The sequence below is a fragment of the Helobdella robusta genome (assembly GCF_000326865.2).
Source record: "Helobdella robusta unplaced genomic scaffold HELROscaffold_58, whole genome shotgun sequence".
NCBI classification, from domain to species: domain Eukaryota; kingdom Metazoa; phylum Annelida; class Clitellata; order Rhynchobdellida; family Glossiphoniidae; genus Helobdella; species Helobdella robusta.
In genome coordinates this window covers 545,719-552,653 of record NW_008705317.1, presented here as the reverse complement: position 1 = coordinate 552,653, position 6,935 = coordinate 545,719, and positions in this window count along the sequence as shown.

Here is a 6,935-nt window from a genome sequence, read left to right as displayed (position 1 = left end):
ACAGATGGCCTCTTATTTATTATTCACTAGCAAATAATAGCTGGTTGTCCCGTTAACATATTCGTTCGTTCGTTCGTTCTATCGTTTGTTCGTCCGTTATTTAAGTTCGTTCGTTCATCTATCTATTAATTCGTTCGTTCGTTCGTTCGTTCGTTCGTCCGTTATTTAATTTTGCTCGTTCGTTCATCTATCCATTTATTCGTTCGTTCGTTCGTTCGCTTATTCGATAGAAGAATCAACGATTTCATGGCTCTTTTGTCCTGTGTAAGAGACTGCGTTAAGGTCTTGTATAACCTGATATAACGGTATCGTCATTTGCCGCTGACAATAAGGCCAAACTAACACGTTTGCGATCTTTAAATAGTTGTTAATTATAATTGAAGAAATAAATTCATTTTGGTGATTCAACAAAGTTAGAAAAATAACAATAATATTATTATTATTATTTGTAATTATTATAATTATATGTTATAATAATAATAATATTAATTTGAAAACAAACTTTTGAGCCAAGTTAAGAGTGTGAAGAAATTTTCAAATGCAAACTTCACTCGCCAAATTTCGATGGAAGACGCATTTTTGGTTACTTGCATACTTCCATTAAAAATCATGTCGTGATGGAAAATAGGCTTGGATTTTAGAACTTTCATTTCGACAGCTTCTCCATAAGAAATCACTATGTCGGAAAGAAATGTGTCATTAAACAGGAACAAACCTGAAAGCGGGCTAACATCATCAGCGTCACACATTCGCGGTGCAAGAAACATCAAGATTATGCCAAAAAAAAACATTTTTATTCCAGATCAACATTTAGGCAAAGTTTTATAGCTCAATTCTTGTGTAAATCAATATCCTATTTTTCTCATTGTAATGTAAGTCTTATTCAAAAGTAACAAACATTCATTATATTTTATATTGCAAGTCATCAAAAGCAGATTAATATTGAATGTGGTACGGGTGGTTAGTGCTATAATTCAATTCCTATAATAATATTTTGAAAGTGTATTACAAAAATTTAATTTCAAAGGTTGTAAAAAAAATTAAAATATTTTACAATGTTTTACAAGAATGACTTTGTCTTTGTTATGCGTCTATGGCGTATGCTGTTTTATATTTGTGAGAATTTTTGTGTCTATGTTTTAATTTTCAATTGTTTATATACTAAAGTTGTTAGCGAGCGATGTTAGAACGATTTGGCCAGCGGTGATTTAGTGCAATTAGTTTGGGACTTGCTGGACAAGATATTTCGACTTTGTAGACTGTGAACGTATTAAAATATAACAGTTTAATATTTATTTTATTATTTAAAAAATCCCTAACTCTCTGAACTGAAATTTTAAACCAACCGGTTTGTCGTTTTAATAATCAAATTTAGAAAATAAGTTCTGCTTCAAAATGTCGTCTCCAGAAATGGAAAGTTTCAAAATGTCGGAGGACGACTTTGAAAATATGCGCAACCCACTGCGAAAGAGAGCGAGAATGTCAAAAAACCAGGCTATCTATGGTTAGATTTTACTTTCATTTCATGTGTATCTGATTTTTGATTTTTCACAAATCAAAACTACTACACACAACCTTCATCAACACCACTCAATCATCATATCAGGAAAAAACCTTCATCATAAGACACCTTCTCACTTCTCTACTTCTCACTCATTGATCACCTCACTAACTAAGTCATTATCTAGTCAATTAATAAATTACTTTATTTTTCATTAATTTGCAGCATTTTTATATCATTGCTTTATTTATTTTATTTTCAATTCTTTTCATGTTTAAAATTTTTTTTCTTTGTTTTCTATTTATTTATTTTTTTGTTATCATTTGTATGCTGTAGTTTCTGCATCTGTCAGATCCTGATTTTTTAAAGAATAATAAAAAAATTTCTGTGCATGTGAATGACTATGTATGTGTGTATGACTATGTATGTGTATATGTATATAATTGTATATGTATGTGTGTGTATGTATGTGTATGTATGTATATGTATGTGTATGTATGTGTGTGTATATGCAAGCCCTTGGTTAAAAACAATGTGTGTATATATGTGTGTGTTTATATGTGTAACTGTGTTCATTCTGTGTTGTAATTATGTGAGAATAGCAATTTTTAATTTTTTCTCAGAACACCCGGTCAAATTATGTTTTATTTATTTGATTATTCAATTATTTTATTATTGTTATATTATTGTGACGATAAATAAAAATCTACTCAATCAAATACTGCCATTTTTTTTAGGAATTTGGGCGGATGAAGATGGAAATGACAGGGCTGGGTTAGGAGGGGGCCAAAGGAAGGTCAAGGATTATACGGCTCCTGTTAGTTTTGTCAGTGGTGGGGTAAAAGTTGGGGACAAGATAACAAACGAAAAAGATGATGACGACATTGGGGTAAAAGTTTTTTCTTTTTTTCTATAATTTTTTTAATCCTAATCGTTTAAAATAGTTATAAGAATTAGGTTTGATTATGATTAAATTGGAAAAAATGATTATCTTTATTATCATTATTTCATCTTTCATTATCATCATACAGAGTCTTTTTTCAAAAGACTAATCGACCTTTCTCTATCATTACCAGTTGTAATGTGTAATCATTATAGGTAATCACCCACCATCATTACATTATATCATGTCACTATCCCCTGTCTGCTGTCTGTTTTCATCATCATCGCTATTTGTCTTCATCATCATCGTCTTTATAACAGACAGCTATCATCATCATCACCATTATAAACATTATCATCTTAATCATCTTTATAATTATCAATTATATTTTTAATTATTTATAATTATCATTATCACTGCATGTCTTAATCAGTATTAATGTAATCATCGCTACTATCACTTCACCACCATCATCATCTTGGTAATCATCATCATCATCATCTTAGTAATCATCATCATCATCATCATTATCATCTTCTTAATCATCGTCTTCTTCATCATCATCTTCGTTGTCGTAATCATCATCATCATCTTCGTAATCATCGTCAGAGTTCGGAAGAGGAGGTAGAACCGGTAGTTCCCGTGAAGAAGATGATGATGAAGAAGGATCTTAGCGGATTGAGAGTAATGAAGAGGTGAGTGATGATGATGGTTGTGATGATGAAAAAGTGATGATGATGGTGGTAGTAAGTGATGAAGGTGGTGGTGATGGTGATGATGATGGTGAAAAAGTGAGTGGTGATGATGAAGTGAGTGATGATGATGATGATGAAGTGCGTGATGATGATGGTGAGGACGATAAATATTACGTCTGTGCTCATGATAAGCTTTAATGATGATAATGTTATTTGTCATGTGGGCACGTGCATTATTTATCAATGGTGAATAATTTTGTGATGTTACTTATGACGATGATTGTGATGTTGTTGTTGATGATGATGACGATTGTGATGTTTTTGTTGGTGATGATGATTGGTATGTTTTTGTTGGTGATGATTGTGATGTTGTTGATGATGATGATGACAGTAACAATAGCATTATAAACGAACACAGTGAGATGGGCGTGTGGGAGAAACACACAAAAGGAATTGGGCAGAAGTTACTGGAGAAGGTAGGAAACCATTCATTCATTCATTCATTCATTCATTCATTCATTCATTCATTCATTCATTCATTCATTCATTCATTCACTTTTCTATATTGTTAACTTCTGTCATCACCAATTTTCCATTCATTCATCTACAACTCATCCACCCATTCGTCCATCCATCCAATTATCTATCTATTCATCCATCCATCTATCTATTTATTCGTCCATCAAACAATCCATCCATCCATCTATTCATCTATTCATCTATCCATCCATCCATCCATTTATCTATCCATCCATCTATCACTAAATCAATCAACCCATCCATCCGTCCATTTGCACAGATGGGTCACATTCCTGGGAAAGGTCTGGGCAAGAATTTGCAGGGCATCTCGATCCCTGTGGAGGCCGTGCAGAGGAAGGGTAGGGGGGCCATCGGTCTTTACGGCAACGAGAAGTCTGAAAGGGCCGAGGCAGATTTCCCGACGAAGCCCGATTCGGAGGGGGAAGAAGAGAAGGAGTTCCAGAAGAAGATGAGGAGGTGGAAGAAGGGAGAGGTGAGTGAGGGTGATGGTGATGGTCAGCTGTTGTTGGAGTGTGGTGATGATGTTGGTGTGTGGCTGTGTTGTGACTTGTGGTCCAGTGTGATCATTCCGGTGTTTTGTGGTGTTGTGTTTGCTGTGTTGTAGGGCTGTCTGACTTGTTATGGTGCTGGTTAATTTGGTCCAATGAAGTCTTCTTGCTTGCTTCTGACTGCAACTTATTGCACTTGCATTTATCTCATTATTATGGTCTGCTAATCCTTAATGCTATTTCATAAACAGCATCTGTGATGATGTAGTAAAAATAAGCACCATTTAAAACGAACGCAGGACAAATCGAAGCAGTCGAAGACAAGATATTTCACAGCCTGCGAACTTTTGAAATCCAAAGCAGGAAAGCCCTTCCAGGGAAGATCCAACGTTCCAGAGCTGACTAATGATTTTGCGAAGGTGAAGGTCATTGACATGACTGGTAGGGAGCAGAGGGTTTTGACGGGGTACCAGGCACTTTCCAGCAAGCATGCCAGGCCCCCTGCTGAAGATGAGGAAGAGAGGGTGGGTGATGTGGCCCCGAGGCTGTTTGATATGCCAGAACTGTTGCATAATTTGGATTTGCTGGTCGATATGACAGAAGAGAACATCATTAAAACTCATAAAAAGTAAGCTGGTTGTGTGGCTTTAGGGTTGGTTGACTGGCCGGTTGATCTCAGTAGTCGTGTGTGTTTGGCTGTCGGTTAGTGGTTTGTTGGTTGGAATGATTAGTCAGATGAAGTTTATGGGTTGATTTGTATGAATTTGTTGAATGGTAGTGTGGTTGATTGGTTGATGTTAACGTATCAGTTGATGATACCATGTACTGTACATCATGTACGTACTGACTGAGGTTATTGAAACTGGAGCTAACAACACTTAACCGAAACTACACCGAAACGCTAACAATGTACTTGTCCCTTATAAGAGATGACAACTTATTTGCAGGATCAAATACGAGGAAGACCTGCTGGTAAACCTGGAGCACGAGTGCCAGAGGCTGGAGGAAATATGTAGGCAGGACGATGAGAACGTGAGAAGGCTCGAAGAAGTTATTCAGCTTATTAATACGTAAGTTTGATGTAGTTTTCAGATGTGTGTGTGTAGTGTGGTGTTGTGTGTGTAGTGTGTGTGCGTGTATGTGTGTGTGTATATGTGTAGTGTGTATGTGTGTGTGCGTGTGTGTGTGTGCGTGTTGCGTAAACGTGTGGATGCGTGTAAGATGTGTGAATGAATGTTTCGGTAAGAGATGTAATGAGCGCCAGCGTGGGATGGTGGCGTTTTGAAATACCGAAATACAGACAGGAATGTTTTATTTGTAAAATTTTTCCATCCACCAGGTTCAAATCGTCTTCATCATCGTTTCCATCGTCTGACAAGTTATCGAAATGTGTGGAGTTGATAAACAGGCTGCAAACGTCCTACGAACACGAGTACCTACTCTACGACCTCTCCACCGAAGTCCTCAACGTCATCATTCCTTCGGTTAGTTGTGGATGGATGGATGGATGAGTTGATGGATGGATGGATAAATGGAAGGTTGGATGGATGGATGGATGGATAGATAGATAGATAGATATGTAGATAGATAGATAGATAGATAGATAGATAGATAGATAGGTAGGTAGGTAGGTAGGTAGGTGGGTGGGTGGGTGTATGGATGGATGGATGGATGGATGGATGGATGGATAGATAGATGGATGGAATAGATATAGATAGCCGAAAATTGCTTGAATGTTAGATGATAGATGGATAGATAGATTAATGAGGAATTGTATGAATTTCTTTTTAAAATACATATAAGATCCTAGAGTGTAGTTGACATCATTGTAACTGTCATCGTCATCTTCGACCATCCTCATAATGTTTGTCGCATATTTGTTTTTATACACAGCTGTCGAAGGAGTTTGAAAACTGGAATGCTCTCTCCAATCCGAAGCATGGGATCGACTTCATGCTATCCATGAAGAAGACTCTTTCATCTTGCCACACCTCCTACCAATCAGGCGTTCTACAGTATGATCGCGTGAACAACCAGGTGGCCAATGATATGGATCCGTATGATAAGCTCGTCTGGGATATAGTGATACCGCAGATACGATTGGCCGTCAGGTTTGTTTTGATTGATATGCTTCAGTGAGAAATGAATGTTCTGGTTTTTACTTGCTAGTCGGCATCATTATTTAACTTGTATATCAGTTTTTGTTTTTGATCAAAAATTTTGTGTTCTTGCTCATTTGTTACCGCTTATTCGTCTATATATTTGTTTATTGAATCACCCAATAAAAACCATCCACACGCACACATACATACACACAAACATATAGATACGTACACACAAACACACACACACATACATACACTCACAGAAACTGGAACGTACGTGATGCGAACCCGATGCTGGAGTTGTTGGAGCACTGGCTGCCTCTCCTGCAGTCCTGGATGGTGACCTCACTCATCGACCAGTTCATCTACCCCAAGTTACAAATGCAGATCAACGATTGGAACCCACTGACCGACACCATCCCCATCCACACCTGGACCCAGCCCTGGCTTTTCATCATGGGTTCGTTGGATTTTTTTTTTTTGATCATCGTACCGACTGACGAGTAAATTTTGAATAGGCCACACTACAGTCAAACATTATGAATGAATGACGACCACTTCCCACTTGAACTCGAACATTCGAATAATTCAGCGCAGTCACAATTTAACTCATCTCAGGTGATCGGCTATCGAGCGTGTACCCCACCATTCGTCAGAAACTTGGGAACGCCCTCTCCAAATGGCATCCCTCTGATCCGTCCGCCAAATTAATCCTGCAGCCGA